The following is a 21,932-nucleotide window of genomic DNA, read 5'->3' on the forward strand; positions in this document are numbered from 1 at the left end:
TACCTCATAAATTATAATTTATCAACAAAAAAAAAACACTTTTAAGATCCAAGAAAAAGATAAGCAAATTCCGATAAAAATATGTGCTGTGTTTTTGATTTTTATACAGAGGTACAAGTCTTGTCCTGTCTTTTTAAACTGGTGCATCTTTGTGAAAAGTGTTTCATACGGTTAAGAAGAATAATAATTAAGGTATGTACGGACAATACTTTTTTTTTGGAAAGTAATTCGTTGTGTTCTATTCAACGAGATTTATAAATATTGCCCAACAATTGATTTTTTTTTTCTTTTTAAGTTTAAAAACGTTTCTTATATGGTTGAATATGGTTATCAAACAAGGCTTAAAAAGTTCAACCTAGTTTATAATAAAGGACTCTATAAAAAACTTTTGCTACTTTTTGCTGTTTTCTACAGAGACCAACAAAGAGTTTGCAACAACTTATTGCAATGGGAAACTTTTTTTATTATTGATTTCTCAAAAAATTTTACTCTGCGATGGGTCACAGCAAAAGAGGTATAAACAAAAGTTTTCTGAAGAGACCTCATTAGATGAAAACCTTTTTGGCATTTCTTTAGTGCCAATCCAGATTTATTTTGAAGAACAAGGCAATGAAAAATATTCTGGCAAAAGAAAGCACCTTCCTTAACGAGATATTGCCGACCAATTAAATTGATATACGCCAAATAAACCTCCGATCTGATCACAGTTGAAGTGCAAAAAGTGGAAGCAAAAATAAAAACTCTTAGTTCAATTATGTTAGAGAGGGAAGCAAATAATATTTTAATTAAACCTAGTTTTCATTTGTCCATGATTGATGGCAAAATTTGCTCCGCATTATCGTCATGTTCATCCTCACAATGCTGTTTTTTGTGTGGTGCATCCCCCAAATATTATCTTGCATATAGCGTATAAAATCGATATTAAAACTTGGCAAGTAAAAGGAGATAGAGAAAATAAAAAAAAAGTGGGGGACCGAAAGAAACACATTCAAGAAAGATTTCGAAATGAAATGGGTTTTTTGGTAGATGTTTCAACCCAACAGGCAGGTAATACAAATGATGGCAACACTTCCCGACGATTTTTTAGACATGCGGAAAAATCGTCAGATATTACAAGCATCAACTTAGAATTTATTGAACGGTTTCACATTATTTTAGAAACAATAAATTGTGGGTTTGCCATTAATCCGGAAGCCTTTGGTAAATATGCAGAGGATACAAGGAATCTTTATATAAGTGAATATTCTTGGTATTACATGCCTACTACCGTACACAAAGTTCTGTTCCATGGAAAAGATGTTATTGTTTCCTCCATTGTTCCAATAGGGCAGCTTTCAGAAGAAGCCCAGGAGGCAAGAAATAAAGACCAAAGAAAATATCGCGAACATTTTACTAGAAAAAATTCAAGGCTTAACACCAATACAGATCTCTTTCACAGATTACTTGTATCCTCTGATCCATATTTAGCAAGTCTTCGTAAAAATCCATCAAAAAAACGAGGAGAAATTAGTCGGGATGTGTTGTCATTGCTTGAGACACCAGAATCCAATACGGATGTTAATTTAATGAAACAAAAAACAGCAGTAGTGAGGATGATTCTGACTTTTAAGCTAGTAGCAACTCCTATATGTAATTAAAATATTATAATTGCCAAGTTTCCGATTTTTAAAGAGGCTTTTGTTACAGGCTATTTATTTTAAGCTAAAAAAAAATGATAAGTAGTTTAAAAGAGAAGTTGCTTAAAGGCTAAACACTCTCTAATAATTAATAAGCTGTTTTCTTTAAATAAAAGAAAAGTTTTTTAAATTTCCCAAATAAATGAATATGTATTTTTACTATTTTTTTCCTTTATTTTTTATTAATGGTGGGGAAAAATAATTGTGATTACTTTTATTTATTTTTTTTAATTTTGTATAAGTAGGTACTGTATATTTTTGGGTCCTAAAATAAATTACATATTATAACAAATCCAATTTTTATTTAAATTTTAGGGGTGGACCCACCCTGAAAATGTGTTGCTTTTTTCAAATTAATTTCAACATTTTAATATTCCTTCCAACATATTAACAGAATAAAAAAGAAATGATAAAAACTCGAATTAAATCTATGTACCCTAAATAATATACTGGGTGGGCATCATTAAAACACCATGTATATAAACATTACTAGAATAGATATTTCTAAAACATAATATATATAATTTAAAAAACCCGATTCTACTTCGTAAGCAAAAGGAAAGTTTAATTTTTCAATTGCTTTAATTAAGTCCCCCTAGATCATGAAACGGCCACACTGTGCGTCGCATGGGATTCATGTGTTTATGGACTTGCTGACCAAATTTCTACAAATTACTTGAAAATTAACTGGCGAAATTATTCGTAAAAATCACTACATTTTGCTACTTTTCTATTTAAAATAATTAGTGCCAATTTATCACCTAAATCTTACCTGTTGGATATTTATTCCAATATTGGCATTAATAAAAAATTCACTTTAATGGTCACAATGTCATGAAAATACTCTCTTTCAAAGGACATTTACTTATATTGTGCTATTATTATACAATTCATTACCTTAAAAAATTCCTGCTTTATGTGCCAAATAGTTTATTTAAACTAGTTTATTATTACTTCTAATGAACTAACGCTCCTAAATTTCCATATTATGTGTTTGAGAATAAGTGAACAAAAGCAAAATATTTAAATTAGCATAAATCAGTTATTAGCAAAAGGAATAATTCAATTACTATACATGCAGTTAATATTATATTTATCACCCTAATGAGTACCGTTGAGCTTTGCACTAAAATCCTATGGAAGAGACTTAATATCTGAAAAAGTTGAATAAGTCTTGAGGAAATCATAAAATTCTATTGATGTCAACACTTCAAAACTAATGGAGTTCATACCAAAACAAATGTTTCTCAATAATACTCCAACCGTATATGTATATGCAGGTTTCTCGTTAATAATAGTAATAATAACTTTGATACTCATATAATCAGGGGACACAGATGCAGTTTATTTATACCACAGTTGCATAATAATATGGCCAACAAAATACTGGCGCAATGAAGATTCCAGATTGTTATCTATACTACTATTTACTTCAGCACTTTTTTACCTAATTAATGAGCTTATTTATTAGGTTCATTGAAATTATGTACTTCATTTAACATAATTCTGTTGATATTATGTTAAGCGTTTTTTTTATGATAGATGCATATTGCAGTACTTTTAAAATGGATGGCACGCGAGCATATTTTCCAAGATGGTTTCACTAACTCCTAAAAATTTGATAATTTACATAAAGAAGTCTAATTATATGTGAACACTAGGCGACTATGCTAGTTTTTGATAGCTCAGTGGTGATTTAGTTTCAGAAATCTTCTATAATGATAAACATTGTTTTTTTGGTCTCGACCTAATTTCTTTAAAACTGTTTATTCAACGAAAAACTACTCTGTATCTGAATCTTTATCGATTAATAAGATGAGTATTAAATTCACATAAATATTTACTACAGTATATGATGAAATTTGCATCAGGTTGATTAACGCAGGCTTTATACTAGAATACATATTTATTTAAAAATTAATTTTGTAATTTTTTTTTCACTTGAATTATTTAGAGAATGTATTTATAGGGTTTGCTGCTACTACTCACTGCCTATTTAATGGTTTTATTTCATGGTCCTATTATACCACTTCCTGTGAGAGGAAACACAGTTATAGAGACTATGAGAGCTGAGCACCCAGAACGAATTAGAGTAAATGAAAGGCTTTTCTATCTTTTAATTATGTTTTTTTTTCAATATTACAGTTAGAACTTCCAATGTTGTTAGTATTATGAGATACCTACAAATATATAGTATGTATGTGTTATACGCTTTCATTTTGAAAGAGTTGATTTTGAATTGGAGATGTTTGAGGTCTAGCATGTTTTGTTTTTCAATTAATTTTAGTATTAAAGATTATGTATTCTTTTAACTTCCGTAAATTAAGTACATGAATGTTAGTAGTTATGTCTTTAGTGTTAAGTATTATCCGAAAACTTATGAATTACCTTAATGTCTGCTAGCTCAATTCTATACTTTATAAATATTCCTAAGACTAGAATTTGCACTGCAGAAATTTGAATTTTTCGGCCTTTTATTTCCATATATAGTTTTGTATTTCAATTATAAATATTTTATCTATTATATTTTTGTAAATAAAAAACATTTATTATTAATGTATTATTATCTATAGAATCTTTTTGTGTTAGTAAAATAGAGATATTATTTACCTTTACGTAATGTCTTTACATGTATGATCAGAATATAACAAAAATCTTCTCAGTGTTTTCTAATCTGTTTGAGTTGGCATAATTCAGTACTAACAAAATACTTTTAAGCTTTTTAGATTAATTCTAATTTATAAAATATCTGTTATAATGCATTATTGCATATAATTTTAAGTTATTTTAATTATTTTTCAGAAAAATTAAATAATAAATCTATTAAAAATGAGCATTGTTTGATTTCCATTTTGAATCGGTGATATGTTGTACACTATTATTAAGTGATTATTGCAGTACAATAACTTAATTAGATCTGTAATAAAATAAATCTGAAGAGTTTTATTTTATCCTTATTAATACCTGATGCTAACTGAGTCTTAAAAGGTAACCTTTTTGATTAGGTGTTTGCTTTGGATATTGCGATTAAATTAAAAAATTATGAGATATCTCATTAAGTGAAATTTGAATTTTCCGCCTTAATTTGGCCACGCCTTTCTACTATTGTGATTGGTCCAATTAAGTACGTCAACTGTCAAGTTAGTTTCAATAGTTTTCGTTGCCAAGCGGAAGACGCTAGCAAATTTGTCAGAAGAATTTCGAGCAGTTTGTATGCAACCACCACTTCTCTATATATTTGTGTTTTATGCTTTATATCCTTAGAACTAGGTGTTTCTCAAGGTTCACATTTGGAACCGTTTTAATTTTTTTATGAACGTGATTTACGCATATTTTTATTATTCTAGATTCTTATGTTTTGCAGATGACCTGAAATCTTTTCTAGCTACCTCCTGCCTTAATGACTGTGTCAATTTATAGTCGAATCTCGCCAGATTGGAAGAGTGGTGCCTTCAAAATGACATGCATTTGAATTCAGCCATAGAATTTGCTTTTCCAAGCGTAGAAGAACTGCAATATTTCCATAGGTATTGCGCAATAGCTTTGTCAAATATGACAACAATTAGGGATCTTGGAGTTGTATTTAACTCCTCTGTATCATTTGAATTTCATTATCTGAGATTGTATTAAAAGCCCTTAAAATGACAGGTATTTTTCATTCAGGAGATATACCAAATATATTACAATTATCCCTTCTATTCGCGTGCTTGTTTTAATCAGACCTTTGCTGGAGTATGCCTCTTTAGTCTGGACTCATCAGTATATATTCACAGGTTGAAACAGGTGAAAAGGAGAGTCCTTAAATATTAAGCATTTAAATCCAAAATTTAAACTGTTAATAACTTCTATGATTAGATGTTTTCTCTTCATCCTCTGGTTGTTAGTCGAAAGCAAAGAGATTTAAAGAACTTGTATAATATTCTGACTGCTTCTGAGGATTCCCCAGTATTAAATAGATCTAGCAATACCAACAATAAATACCAGGTTAACCTTTCTCTAGAGCAAATATTAAGTACAATACTTTTATTACTAGATCAGCCAAACTGGCAAATAACAATATGTCTCTGAAGCTAGATTTTAATATAAATATAAATTCATTCCTATGGTATCTCAGATTGATGTGCGTTGGTGAAATAAAAATCTTCCCTCTTGAGGAAAACTAATGATTAAAATAAAAATTTCCTTGCCATTCTATTTATACTATTTAACACTTCAGAGTTAAAAATTTATCAACCTTGCCTTAATATTAGCCTTGAAATAATCTGTTAAATCGACCTTCAACATCTAACGTATTTAATTTTTTTACGTTGTTAAACTCTGTAAGTGTCTAACGTTTATTAACGAACTCATTAAACGATAAATTAGAACACTTAGTACCTATTTTAATGAAACTGCACCCGATCGGATGACTTCACCAATGAAATCACGTTTAAAAAAATAATTGCAACGCTCGCGCTCGGGTGTTTATCCTAACGATAATAATTATGAAGTGACATAATCCATAAGTCTTTTATGACAGTTAATGATCCTTACTATATTCTAACACAACTGAATTATTAAAAATATATATTTTTTCCTTATATAAAATTGTTACCATCACAAGTGATTAGCATTAGTGTGATGTGATTTAAATGCAATTGAAGGACAGTGTGGTTTAAAATTTTTTTGTGTAAATTTCTTCTATAATTAAAGTTAAATATATTAACAAAGGTCATATTTATGCCAATTTGAATGTCATATTTATTTTTCCAGCAGTGTGATTAATGGCCTACCGACTGACAAATTGCAATACTGATTGCATAGTAATATTTAAACAGGAAACCGTTGGTTGGAACTCGAAACAAAAGAAAAATAAAGTTATAAAAAGTCTAACCAGAAAGATATCAAGTTGTCGAAAATTGATTCAATTAAAAAAAATATATTTCCATGCTAAAAACGAATAATTATTTTTGTTGGGAAGGGGCCAGTTTCAGTTTACATCATTAACTCTTTAAAAAGAATAAACTGAGGGCTGAAGAGCGTCGTTAAGGGCAGAGAAAATGAGTTCTTTGTGTGTTTATTATATTTATGGTTTCTAAATGATGTTTTATTGAAATCTTTATTCTCGATTGACAATTCATTTATTTTGATTCGAGGCCGTATTAAGTATAATAGAAATTTGCTCGAACATGATGAATCTGGTTGAGAGATACGCTAATCATGAATTCATTTTAGCGGGTAATACAAAATGCCAGATGCAGCCTGGTACCACCAACACCTCTTCACGTACCACCAAGATACTCTGAACAAGATAATAGATCGTTCAAGGAAAGGTCCTACATCCAGGGTTGGGGACAATCTACAAGTGCTAAATGGTCTATCTTAAAAACACACAAAGGAGGTTATCAGGTCTTCTGGGTATTCTGATCACATATATTTTGGTAATAGAGAAACTTCAGTTGCCCGTTAGGGAGTCAATTTGTTTGTCCAATTTTTTGAGTCGGTGTTTTTAAAGAATGCCATGCCTGTTCCCCACTATTCCATCTGTGAAACATTTTAGATCAGTAATGTTGCTCTAGAAATAAGATCCGTTTTTGAAGAACTGACTTGTAATCCTTTTTTCCAAGTTGTTCGATCTATTCCTAAATTCCTAACTCTTCAAATTATTGGAGGTATGGTTACGTGGTGCCAATTTTTAAGACTGCAGATGAGGAGATCATTGAAAACTATAGGTATGTTTCGATATGAACGCGAGATTTAAATTGCGCGCCATGTTTGACAGTCATAACATCACATGATTATGTGATACAGATGGCAGTTAGTAAACATGGATCATCAAGCACGCTAATTATCAAAATGGTAAAAGTCTAATTGCAACTATTCGTAAAGTGGGTCCAATGTTCGGTCGAAATAATATTCCTAATTCATCTACTGTGGAAAGAATAATTAAAGAATTCAAAAGTACTGGTTCGGTTAATGATGTTAAGCACTATACGAACTCGTAGAGGTTTGTATATTGTACAGCTGCATGCCTACAAAATCTAAGTGGCTCTACAACCTCTGCCAACAGATCATGGGCAGCGAGGAGAGTTCACCAACAGGTAAAACTGCTGCATTTGAGGCTTAGAAAATCTCTACGAGTGATTCATCGGAAAGCAGTGCATTCACAACGTGTCAATCTATGGTGTGCATTATGGTCTGGAGAAATAATTGGATCGTTTTTCTTTAAAAAACGAAAAAGGTAATGAAGTAACGGCGAATGGCGAACGTTATTGTGCTAAACTGTGTTATGAGTTTCTTATGTCTCATTTGGCAGCTATTGATCTGAACGACATGTGGTTTTAGCTGTACGTGGATGGTGCCACATGACTGGTAAAACATTGGCGATTTTGCACGAGTTTGCTCCTGAGTGGTGACCAGAATTGGCCTCCATACTTGCCGCATTTAGCTAGCACTTAACGCATTTAGCTTCTGGCCACTGGGGTTATCTGACGTCACTGGTTTATGGCAATAAGTCTGCATCCATCAAAGCACTAAAAGTCGAAATTAGATGCTGCATCAATGAAATACCATCACATATATACAATAACGTTATTGAAAATTTTAATGCTTAGAGAACACCATCTTATATATGCAACAATCTTTATATATGCAAAACTATTTTTACGATAGCTTTCCAGTTGTCTGCTAAGTGCAATGGCATTTTAGTCAATGAGTGACATTTTAGGTTTCTTTTCGGACTGTTCTACAGTGAGTTATTACTCACTGTGTGGTATCAGGACACTATCCATTGATGCGCTAGAGAATGGATTGCAGAAGGATAATATTTATACAGATTATTTAAAAGCCTTTGATGGTGTAAATGATCTTCTTCTTGCAAAGCTAAGATGCTTTGGTTTTGATGAACTTATAATGAGATAAGGCTAGATTGGCGCTTTTATTGGTCACTTTCTCTTCAACAAAAATGAAGTACCATTTTGAGTAGCTCAAAGTTCACACTGTAGTCTTTTTCAAATTATCTAAAAACTATGTAGAACGAATATATACTCTTAAGTCTGACCATTTGCTTTTTAACTATGGCACTTAACTCCATTGAGATAGTTTAAGAAACACTTTTTAAGGCCTTTTGACCTTGACTTGGATATTTTAGGGTTAGTTTAGGTGCTCATTGCTTGGTTTTGAGTCTCTTAAAAGACGTTCTGGTAGACAAGACCTGATCTACGTATTCTTTATCGTTAATTCCTATAGCAAATCATCCAATAATGGATTTTTCCAGTATTTGAATGTTTACCTGAGAGGCAATAGGAGACTCTAAGCTCCCTTAATTACTTAGAGTGGGGCCTGAGGCATTTTGTGTAGATTTTCCTTCTATTTCTGCAGGTAATTGAACAGCAAAGATTGAAAAGTCAGACAGATACCCTAGATCGCCAAAGTTAGACCCGTCTATTTGTGTTGGTGTTTTGCATACACGGGAGAAACTACAGTAGATTACATTTAGATGACATCAAAACTATTTAAGGAATCCATATTCTCCCTACGGAATGAAATAATTCCATTACTAAAAACTATATCACAATTCATATAAAAAAAATGCACATAAAAATTACTATAACGTCAGCTCATCTGTTTTTTCATAAAATAAAATTTTGATACTGATCAATTTTTAATTCCTTATTAAAAAAGGGAAATTCCAAGGCCTAGTAGCACTTAAAAAAATAAAGATGCTTAAAATAAAACTTCAGCCAATATAGAGAAAATATGGCCAATAATAATAAAACTTGTCATAATATGAATCTAATTGAAACTATGTACAAAGAAAATCTCTCATATCGTATTTATGCCCCTATACACCATTTCATGCTGTAAAGTATAGCAAAAAGGTAATTACCCAATGATATTCATCATGGTTGCACCATAGGATATCGATTTTTCTCTATAATATGGTAGCTGTTGCAGAATTTAATGACCATTCTCGTGAACTGTTATTTGGGGAAAGCAGCCGCATTGAAGTGCCCTAACATATTGTTTTAATAATATAAAATCAGATATAATACTTTGAAAAAGTAAAAGAAAAAACTCTATCAATGACAACCAAATTTTTTTTCCAGCTTAAGCCAATCATATTTAACTAAGCTGTTGTTAATTTTATTCAATAAAAGTTGATAGCCGTTGCAAAAAAGCCAGTCCTGATATTTAGAAGCCGCTTATGTTGATAAATAAATTGTAATCTTTGTATAAGCTTGTAATTGTGGGTTTAATCTGATGTGTATGCAGAAAACGACGATGTAGTATTAACCTTGTACCAAAAAGATCATTTGGAAAAAAATGATTCACACATGTAAGACGTGAATTTATTTTATTATATTATATTTTATCTGGTTTTTGTCACTCATCAAAAATATTTGAAAAAGGCAATGATAACCGAAGGGAATGTTAAGTGTAAAGTTAAGGGCTGTCGGTCAGACTCTTTAAGTTTTATGTCTTAAAGAGGTTCTTCGGAGATGACAAAATAAACAGAAATAACACTTATGTGGGTAAAAGGGTCACTTTGGAGAATGTTATAATGTGTGTGAATATTGGTCATTACAAAATCTCAAGGCAAATAGTTACCAGCATTCTTGTAAGGGCTATTTCTAATATGATTCTTTTTAGAATTCAGTTCGACGGTTATTCGAAAACGTTTATAGTGCCCACTTGTTCTCCCATAACTTTTCTCTAGTGTTGCGGTTAGTACCTTTATCGAACTATTTATACCTGTCAAATTACAAAGGTGAGGGTTTTCACTGAGCAATGTTTTACCTTCTTAACTTAACCTTCGTCTTCCCACGTTAGAAAAGTTACGTAAAGTCCCAAGTGGGGTACATTTGTACCCCATCATGAAAATGATACTACTGATACATTTACATGTTTTTAATTATACAAATACATAAAATAAACTTGTAACTAATCAAATTATAAAAAAACATAGTAATTTTCTTTGCACCTAACACACTTCACTTCTTTTACATGGTGTTCCGCGCATACGAAATTTTGACACTCCTTGCAAAGTTGTCTAGATTTGCGATCTCTATTTCGATCACAGAGATAACAACGTCCACTTTTAAGTCTTTCATTTTGGTTTTCAACTGGAGGAGACGCCAAGTCTGGAACAACATCGCGCATATACTGCCTTAGCATCTTGCTCAAGCGTCCTAAGTTATTATATCTTCGTACAATATATTCTTTTACCAAAGATTCTCCTAACTGAAGCAAAAAATATCGTCGGTCGTCCTTAGATTTTTTGATTTTTGGATACTTATTGTCCCCTAAAATAAAAGAGTTTATTACCGCAATATCTAATAATTGGCCAAAAATTGCCATTGGCCATCGATTGCAAATTCTGCGAGCAGAGTATTGCTTTACCATTTTGTCTGTGGTGTCTACAGCACTCTTTATATCATTATAATGAAGTATAATATGAGGTTTATTCTTATATTTTTCATCTGCAACAGTATCATCATGATGTTCCGTAGACAATAAAATAACTGCTTTGCCTTTGCTAGGTGTATAAGACACAATAGTATGTTCTTTTGTGAATGCAAACATACTAGAAAATTCAGGCCTAAATAATTTGGGTTGCAACTCGTTTGGAATGTATGACTTATTTTTTCTGAGGGTTCCACACAGGGTAAGTTTTTTTCAGCAAGCTTATCTGCCAGTGGTAGACTTGTAAAAAAATTATAAGTGGTTACTCCATATCCAGTGCCAAGGGGTTCAACAAGATCCAGAACCACTCTCTCGCCCTGATTTTTTTCTGGTTTGTTATTTATTTTACCAAGATAAACTTGTAAATTTATACTGTACGAATTTTTTCTATCCGCCATTGCCCAAATTTTAAGGCCATATTTATCGGGCTTACTCTTCATGTAAACTCGAAGGGCATCTCCCTCTGAAGGAAACAAGTTACTCATCTATAGTAACATGTGACCCATGTGAATAGGCCATGATACAATTCTGAACAAACAAATCAAAAACTTCTCTAATTGACGCCAATTTATCGTTTATCTTACGCTGAGGTCTAGTAGAATAGTCGTCAAATCGAATAAATGCTGTAAGCAACTGAAATCGATTACATGACATACTTGCCGGAATAATAGGCCTGACATATTTCTTATCTGTACATCACCATAACATTTTTTGGGGCTCCTTGGTTGCTTGAAGCGCTCCTTGGATAAGCAGGATTCCTAGGTACGCCTTGATTTCCGTAGAATCGGTATGCTGCCAAGTTCGTTGCAATTTATGTGGATATTTTTCATTCCATTGTCTTATTACTATAACAAAATTATTATTATAACAAATAATTATTATAGCAAAATAATTCTTACTAAGTAACAGTAAAATAAAGAAAACTAATAATACTAATAAATAATATCAAATAAAATTTTAAATAAGGTCAATAAAAAAGGAAACTTACCTCTTTAGCTTTTCTATTCGTTTGAACTACTAATATATTCAATATATTGTCTGACATGAACAGTAAAAAAGCTTCAGTTTCAGTAAAATTTGGAGTGGTAAAAATAGACCACTACACATAAAGACAGACATAAGACCTTGTTTATTCTTTATTATATCTTTAGCTCCTCTGCGTGTCTGAGAATAGGATATAACTTTTGACCACTGGGTACCATCTTTAGATTTATAAAATAGATTTCCACCGTCCATAGACTCTTGCTGTTCCTGCTCCACAGATGTGCCTTGACTGTCACTATCGCATTCAATAAGATCCGACTCCTCGTCATTTATTTCCGGTTCCCCATCACTTTCCTCATCGTCAGATATAAAAATTACGTCAATTTCCCTATTTCATCATCGGAGTCTGCATATAATAGCCGTTCTAATTCGAAAATGAAAAAAAACACCAAGGCCTTTCGACATTTTTGATTAAATTTTAAAAAAGCGAAATACCACAAAACTCGCGAAACTAACTGCTAAAACAAAACACTTCAATGGCTTTAAAATAAATAAAACAGTAAATAAGTCTGCGCACACTGCAACGATCACTCTAATCAACTAATGGTCTATTTTTAGAAGCAGCGCGCGCCGGATCGAAGTACAAAGCACTGCCAAGCCAGTAGTAGGCGTGCATTCCCATGTGGAGTATAAATGTACCCCAGGCTATTCAAACAACTTTAAAACGACAATTAATAATCAAGAGATTGAAATCACTACAGTTTACAGAACATCAAGAGGCCTAATTGAGGAAGCAGATATTCAAGCTCTACTCAATGGACGCAATCCCAAGATCCTTATAGGAGATCTCAACGCCAAATCCCCTATCTGGAATAGCAGCTACCAATGCCCAAATGGAGCCAGACTTCAAAATTACGTAGAAACAGAACGAGCCTATGTTATAGGCCCAGACCACTCAACCTTTATCCCGCAGAGGGAACCCTCAAGTATTGGACGTTGCAATCTTGAAGATCATTTTAATGGACTTCGAGATTGAAACGGTCAACGAAGGGTCTCTGACCACAACCCTATCAAGTTAACATTTGGACAAGGAAACAGTACTCGCTTCATAAGAACGAAAACCAAAACCAACTGGACAGGATTCAGAGAAGTGCTTAAAAACACTTTTCCAATCATAAGAATTAAAACAAAAGGAGAACTTGATAATGCTGCAGCTATCTTTGAGGAATCCATCATGCAGGCCTACAGCGCGAACTCAGTGGAGAAATCAGTCCGACAGGGCTCGATTGAAACACTGCCCATCGGGCTGCAGGAATGCATAAGGGAGAATCGAAGACTGCGAAGGCAATATACAAGAACGAGAACACACCAGCACAAACAAGAGTTAAACCACCACTCTACTGTACTGCGCCAAATGTTAAACAATCACAGAGACAGCGAATGGAACAGGAAACTGAGGAGAAACTCAGGATCACTCAGCCTGGAAAATCCAAAAAAACCTACGAAGACCAACACAACAAATACCTCCTCTGCACGGTAGGAATGGAATGGCCTACAGTGATGAAGACAAAGCCGAAGCCTTTGCTGACACACTTGAGGAGGTATCTACAGAAAACGAAACAGACTTGGACCTGGATGATGAAGACAGAATAGAGAGAGAAGTTAGAGCCATTTTAAGAACAACAACCCCGGAAACAAACTTGGATTTTATCACTCCAGCGGAAATAACGGCGATAATCAAGCACTCCAAGACCAAAAATGCGCCCGGGAACGACAAGGTTAAGAACAAGATGCTGAAGGAGCTCCGACCGAGGGCGATCACTGCACTTGCAAATATTGCAAATGCAGTGATTAAGTTGGATTATTTTCCAAAACCCTGGAAGAGGTCCAGCATCATCTTGTTCAGAAAACCCAACAAAGACGCTACCTTCCCGATAAACTACAGACCTATTAGCTCGCTGTCGTCCACCAGGAAGACAGTAGAGAAGGCCATAAAACAAAGACTTACCAACACAATCAACGATCTAAATGTAATACCAGATTTTCAATTTGGCTTTGTTAAATCCCATTCGGCGGAACAACAAGCCTTAAGAATCACTGAATATATAACAGAGGGATTCAACATTAAATCAGCAACTGGAGCCGTTTTTCTGGACATAGAACGCGCTTTCGATAAACTCTGGCATATAGGATTATTACATAAGATGAAGAGACTAAATTTCCCAATTAAGACAATTAAACTTATTCACAGCTACCTACATGGCAGATCCTTCCACGTTAGAGTACGCAACGTGACATCCCAAATCAAGACGATAGAAGCGGGAGTACCGCAAGGCTCAGTCCTCGGCCCCATTCTATTTAATATATATACAAGTGATTTACCAACTTCACCAAATATCAAGACAGCGCTTTTTGCAGATGACACTGCTATTTTGGCCAGGAGTCGCAACTTAGCGGTTGTTGGCAGAGCGCTACAGGGCAACTTGAACCAAATTACCAAGTGGTGCTCTGACAACAAAATCACGGTCAACCCTGCCAAAACTCAAGCGATCATTTTCCAAAAGAGACGCATCCCATATCAAGGCAACTTGACACTTGAAGACACCGAATTAGAATGGCAGGACAATGTGAAATACCTCGGAATAAACCTCAACATAGCAAAGTGCAAGAAAGCAATGACACAACTCTATCCTATCCTAGGAAGGAAGAGCGAGATGCGATAAGAAACAAAGCTGCTTATAATAAAAGCAGTTATGAGAGTTCAGCTGACGTATGCCTCAACGGTGTGGGGGTATGCGTCCAAAACCAACATCAAGACTTTCATCCGCAGAAAACCAGTGCATTAGGACCACCCTAAATGCACCTTGGTTTATTAGGAACATTGATATACATCGAGACATAATTGAATGGGATCGAACCCCAATTTATACTCAACAAAGCCCAAAAATTCTACGAAAAACTAAGAAATCATCCATGCCAAGATCTGCAACACCTAACAAACTACGATCCAGCAGTAGAAAGATAAAGACGGGTCTATTATAAAAGACCCAGGGATTTGCTTACAAGCATCCCAGAAATGATTGAAGAACTACGAGCCCTGCCGTAGAAATACGGAGATACAGGGAAGAGACAGCACTCTGAAAAGAGGCGCTCTTCTAGAAAAGAGCAAGAGGCAACCGAACATAGAGGTTCCGGGGTTCCGGTTAAGCAGGTTTTCCGACCCGTAACCGGGCAGTGGAGGTGAGAGGTCAAACCTTGCTTGGTGAGTGGTTTAGTGGGTAATCCTATCTAGGAGAGTCCCACACTACCCAGCTCAAGCTGGGTGTGCGTAAAAGAGCATTCCCTCACCTTACCAAAAAAAAAAAAAAAAAAAAAAACAACTTTATTTTTGAAAAACCGAGAAAAAAATGTGGTTTAAAAGGCAGTAAATATTTACAAAGCTTTTATTAACAGAAAATAAAATTATTCACAAAAAATAAGCTTTTTTTGGGCAAATATGCAAGAAAAGAGATGTATGAGATGTAGAGGGTACATTTGTACGCCACCCGGGAAGACGTAGGTTAAAGAAAGTAATATTTAAATGCGCATCCTTCCGTGCTAAGTATGGTGACCTTAATATTTGCTACGTAAAACAACGCATCAATATGATTTCTAATGCTGGACATCAGGTTTTGTTCTGCCTGGATAGGAAATTAACTGTTTAATAATGTCTACTGATGACTATAATTTGAAGGATGTTAGTCTTATTGATACTTTTATAGTATTGTGAACAGGTGCTATAAACCTGAAACGGTGTAAACGAATTTTACTTTTAGTTAACAATCACAATAACTAGGGTAAAATATTTGCTCACAGGTACCTACCTACCTACATTATTCTGTCTTCTTACACGTTCAAAACATACACCACAAGTTAATATAAGTACTTTTACCATTTTGCTACTGTTTAAAAATTTGCTATTTACAAGTTTATTGTTGTATAACATCATGACAAGATATTTTACATTTATTAAAGTTAAATAGAAATAACTGAAAGTAATATAATACGCCCTCTTAAGAATTTAGGCCCTGTTACACATTTTATTATATTCGTCTATAGTTTTAAAAGGTTCATATTACCCTTATTAATTATATTTCACATTACCAAATTAGATTTATTATTTTATCCTGTAATAATATAATGATGTCACAGCCATTACTATGCTAAAGTACTTTTTGTGCCCTTAAAGTAAACGACAACGATACTCCAAAAGTGGATTTATGATATATTACATAGTAAATAACCCTTTTTAGGAATGATTGATTATTATGTATCAGTATCATTTGTCTTTACTTTATTTTATGATAAAAAAGCTAGATGTAGTTTTTTTTAGGGATTTATTTTTATATTAAACTACTATATTATTAATTTCCATTTCTAGGTTAAATTCTCATAATACTACTCTAACGTTTAATTAGCAAAACGTTTATTAAACTAGCGTTTAATAAACTTTTTAGTTATTGATTTTATTTATCTATATATCATAAGATTTCTTAATAATTATCATCCTAAAAAACTAACCTTTTAACGTAGTTAATAATAAAGTTTCTTTATAGCTAACGTTTTAAGGACTATAATAATACACCCAAAGAATTCGAACAATCTAGTGAGATTTGTTTAAATTTTTTAATAAACACTGAGTAGGATGAAATTATATAATACCAACGCCACAAAATCAGTTGGTCGATATTCTGGGCATAATATCCCTCATGAATGTTGAATAAAAAAAACAGCGAGGTACATTCAACTATGTACACAAATGTGATAATGATAATGCCAAAATGCATAAAACCAGGATGAATTTAAATTTCTTTTTTACTATAAAATTTAAGTTATTGATTGGGCATCAACAAACCCGGATTTTAGTCTTATCGAATATATTGGAGATATATTTGAAAGCGTTAATTGACCGTTAAGATAGCTATAACATGTCAAGGAAGTAAGACAGCTGAAGAAGTTCAGGGAGCTCAATAATACACTCAAGAAAATCTTAGCAGCTGATGAGCGTTAATTAAATTTTATAAACATTCAACATGAAATTAATGTACTAATATAAGACCAACCCCACAAATCTGTTTATCGATACTATGGGTGGAAAATGCCTCATGAGTAAAGGTTGAGTGCAGAAAGATCTTCTTCTTCTTCTTCTTCTTCTTCTTCTAATGCTGTATCAGGTCCTCCTGATATTGGTAATCACAATGCAAACTGTGCTCTTCCTCCGGCGAGCCTCTTTAGTTAATTAACTCAATTATCTTTAACCTCATTTAACTATAGTCAGTAATTCGCGGATGGCCCTTGCTCTATTTAAAATCGCTTCATTTGCCAGCACGGCTGCCCATGGGATTTGGAGCATACATCTATGTAGCCACATTTCAAATGCTTCTTAGGTTAATGGTTGCTGCTTTAAAGGCAAATCTATGACCAATACAACAGTATGGGCTCTAAGTAGCACTTGATCATTCTCTATAGCGGAGTTTTAAATTTACATTAATATTGCAGAAGAGTAAATGTTGAAAGGTTGCGTGAGCCGACTCGATTCTACACTTGACTTCTTTATCCGGGACGAGATACTCTGCAATGTAACAACCAAGGTGCTTTCAATGCTTTGACCATTTATTTGCAATGCAGCATCATTATATGGCTGACGACTGAAAACCATAAACTTAGTTTTAGTGGTATTTATGTTTTCACCCATATCTTATCCCATTACGTTAACCAAGTCTAAAGGAAGTTGAACATCCTGAAGATGTGCATCGTCGGCATAGCGGATGGTATTGATAATTGCGCCATTAATCTTTACTCCGCAGTCCTGGTCAGGCAACTCTTGTTTGAATATTTTTTCAGAATATAAATTGAAGAACAGGGAAGATAGTATACATCTCTGCCTCACGTCACGCCGAATCTGGCTTCCGTTGATTAGTCTTCCATTGATCTGAACCACTGCCTATTGTCGCCAATACAGGCCAATAAAGCGCATGTCTCTATAATCAACTCCCGTAGTCCTCAATTTTTCATATTGTACCCTGTCGAATGCTTTCTCATAGTAGATAAAGCTTACGAAAATGTTTTTCTCAATATAATAATGCCAGGATGCATGAAGCACATGATGCATTTGAGAAACACTTTACTTGTTACCACTAAGAAATGTGCAATATGTCGCAAGTATGACAGCTGAAAAAGTCAGTTCAAAAGGCTCAACACCACAACCAAAAAAAACGCTTTTATTAAATTTTATAATAAATATTGAACATGAAAAGAGGATACTACCGCAAGACTATGAAGTTATCTCTCAACATAATAATGCATGAAGTCAGGATTAATTAAATTATCTTTTTTTTACAACAGTTATTGATTGGCCAGCAAGAAATCCCGATTCAGGTCCTATCGAATACATTTGACAAACAGTTTCTTCGTTAGACACCAAGATAGCTGTAACATGTTGAGAAAACTCATTTGCCTGACCACTTTTTCTCTCCAAAATATTTAAGTTCTAAATTGGCCAACAAGAAGTCGGGATTTAAGTCCTATCGAATATATTCGAGATCACTAAAATAACAAAACGTGGAGACAGTGAGATAGCATAGTTGAAACTAACGTTGGAAGAGCTCATTCGTGATATTACTTTTTTCTTCATAATATTTTAGTCATAGATTGGCCAGCAAAAGACTGAACCTCGATATTACAGCAGAAGACAGCTGAGGAAATAAGATAATTGAAGAAATTAGTTAAGGCAGCTCAATAGTGCAGCCAAAAAAATTTTGGAAACTGGTGAGTTTTTATAAAATTTTATGATAAATACCCAGCGTAAAAATGAGGTACTGACATAAGACCAGCGTCATAAAATCAGCTGATCGTTTTCTACGCTGGCACAAACAAGTGGTGCCAGTGCTACGAAAGTGTCTATCGATATTTTTCTTAAAGTTCTGCTAGCTGTAATGTTCGGGAAAGACGTGCTCTTGAAGTTGATTTCACAGACTTCACAGCAGTTATCCATAAAAAGGCGTCTTTTCATTCGATATTTATAAGTCGCATCTGCTTGTCGAGTAGATCTTGCGCATATAACTCTAGGTAGATTGATAGATGGGGTAGTTCGAACGAACATTTACCATGATGATATCGATAAAACAAACTGTCCAAGCTACTAATTAGCTCTATCTCCTATAGGACATATGACCCTCCTCTGAATAAAATTAAGCAGCTTCAAAGTATGTTTGGGTGGAGACCTTTATATGTGAGAGCAATACTCAAAAGATGCAGGAATCCGAGTCTTATGAAGGGTTATAAGTTGTTGCGGTGTAAACAATCTTTTCGTTTTAATGGATTTTTTGATACTACGGGAATATGCCTCATGAGTGTAGACTAGATGCCAGATATGTATATTGAAGTTTGTTTACAGTGCGAGTCTGTAACTTAGAATAAATTCGATAATAAATAAATGGAGCGTGTTCGGAAAAACGCTCGGACACGTCAATTGAGATAAGTTGCTCATTTTTTACAATAAGACGTGCCTTTATTGTCGGATAATCAGATTTAAGTTTCTTTTAATTTTTTTACGAAATGGGCTATTTAAGTGACAGTGCACAAGATTGAAATTTTAATGATGATTGAGTACGGAGATAGAACAAAAACCCAAACAGTAAGTTTTGCATTTATTCAGACAGAAGTACCATGATTTACCACCTATATCTCAAAGTACTATAAGCAAGATTGAAAAACAGTTTCGTGAAAATGGTTATGTAAGAACAATAACTAGTTCTCGTCGATCTGCGCTTAATGAAGACACCAAAATTAATATGTTATTAGTCATAGAAGAAAATCCTAATATTCCCACTAGGCAGGTAGCGCGCGAATTGGAAGTGAGCCAGTCTTCAGTAGTATGGGTTCTTGAAGCAGAAAAATTACATCCCTATAAACTAACAACTCTTCAGGAACTCAATGAGGAGGATGCAGATAGAAGAATTGAATATTGTGAACAATTTATGGAATTAATGCAGAATAATAATCTTATTACAGAAAACATTCTCTTTTTCGATGAGTCTACATTTATGCTGAACGGAGAAGTAAATCGTCAAAATTGCCATTATTGGGCACAAGAAAATCTATGTTGGAAGAGGCAAGGCCATACTCAACACCCAGAAAAAGTAAATGTTTGGGCAGAAATTCTAGGTCAGCAAGTTATACGCCCAATTTTCTTCGAAGAAAATTCAAATGGAGCAAGGTGCTTACAGTTTTCACAAGAAAAACTAACTCCAAATCTAGCTAATCTATTCCCTGACCCAATAGAAGTTGATATGCCGAATAGAAACATCTGGTTTCAGCAAGATGGTGCGCCGCCCATTTTGCAAGACCTTTTCGAAACTATCTGGATACTATTTTTCCAGGCAGATAGATTGGCAGGAGAGGACCTTTTGAATGGCCAACAAGATCGCCCGATATGACTCCACTGGATTTTTTCCTATGAGGAAATTTTAAATACAAAGTTTATGTGACCAAGCCGGCAAATATTGAGGAGTTGAGAACTAGAATAAGGCAAGAGTGTCAAAATATTTCTCCAGAATGCCTAGAAAACGTTCAAAATGAATGTTTAATACGTTTAGAGCATATTCAAATTGTAAATGGATAACATTTTACAACACTTAATACGTTTCTTTAACGCCCTGTATCTTAAAAACAATCGAATAGAGGTATGGCATGTGATACATCAAAATGTTTGGAATTTTGTGGAGAATGTAAAAATATAATAACATATAGGATGTCCTATTTAAGACAAGAAAGTTGGTATTAGCCCCGCCTATATGGCACTAAAAAATGCGCAACTTACAATCTCAATTGACGTGTCCGATCGTTTTTCCGAACACGCCCCCATTTATTTATTATCGAATTTATTCCAAGTTACAGACTCGCACTGCATATTGTTCCATTTACTGAAAGTTTGGAAACTTATCCCACAATATGATAAAGTCAGCCAGGATAAATTAAATTATACTTTTTACCACAATATTTAAGTTATTGATTGGCCAGCAAGAAATTCCAATTTAAGTCCTATTAATTTCATAGGAGAAACACTTTAATCGTTAGCTACTAAGAAAAATATGTCCAAGAAGTACAAGTAAGTTTCGATCGCCAACAGGGAGTCCGGATTTAAGTTGTATAGATAACATTTAAGATATACTTGTGAACCCTAAAAGATTGACAGAAAGACAGAAAGAAAGACAGTTTTGTCACAATATTTAAGCTGTTAATTGGTCAGCAAGAAGTTATATTGAATATATTTCAGATAAATTTGGAAGCGTTGAAAGATCGTTAGCTACATTGTTAAAAAGGTTGCAGAGTTAAAAGTTTAAAAACATTATTAGCTTAACTTTTAAACAATTTTTTACTATACTTATAATTGAAATAATAAAAAGTAACAAATAAGATTTTTAACATTTATATTTTTGATCAATTACATGTCGTAAATACGATGGAGAATCGAATATCTGTTTTGGTATCAATTTAAATAATCGAATATGGTTGAATTGGGGTCAATAAAAAAGAGTTTTGGGAATGGCTATCAAAATGGTCATTGTCATTGAAACTACTTTTTTTGAATAAATTAGAAACATTTCCTTACATAGGGCTCTATGTAAAAATTATTTATAAGTATTAAATATGTTATTGATTAAAAATGATACTGCAAGTGTATTTTTTATTTCATAAAAAGTAATGCAAATTTTATTCAAATTTATAAAAAATCAAACAATTCTTACATTACAACAAAATGTATTCAACATAGTGGGTGCAGAAAGA

At 33.5% G+C, this 21,932-nt stretch overlaps 1 protein-coding gene and 1 pseudogene across 33 annotated transcripts in view; both read right to left on the minus strand.

Moving 5' to 3' along the window:
- Positions 1–21,932, minus strand: part of LOC126745035 (basement membrane-specific heparan sulfate proteoglycan core protein) — a 797,399-nt gene that overhangs the window by 212,495 nt on the left and 562,972 nt on the right. The gene's annotated exons all lie outside the window — the stretch shown is intronic.
- LOC126745037 (uncharacterized) lies at positions 9,759–12,029 on the minus strand (annotated as a pseudogene).

Source organism: Anthonomus grandis, chromosome 15 (assembly GCF_022605725.1).
Source record: "Anthonomus grandis grandis chromosome 15, icAntGran1.3, whole genome shotgun sequence".
In the NCBI taxonomy this organism is placed as follows: Eukaryota; Metazoa; Arthropoda; class Insecta; order Coleoptera; family Curculionidae; genus Anthonomus; species Anthonomus grandis.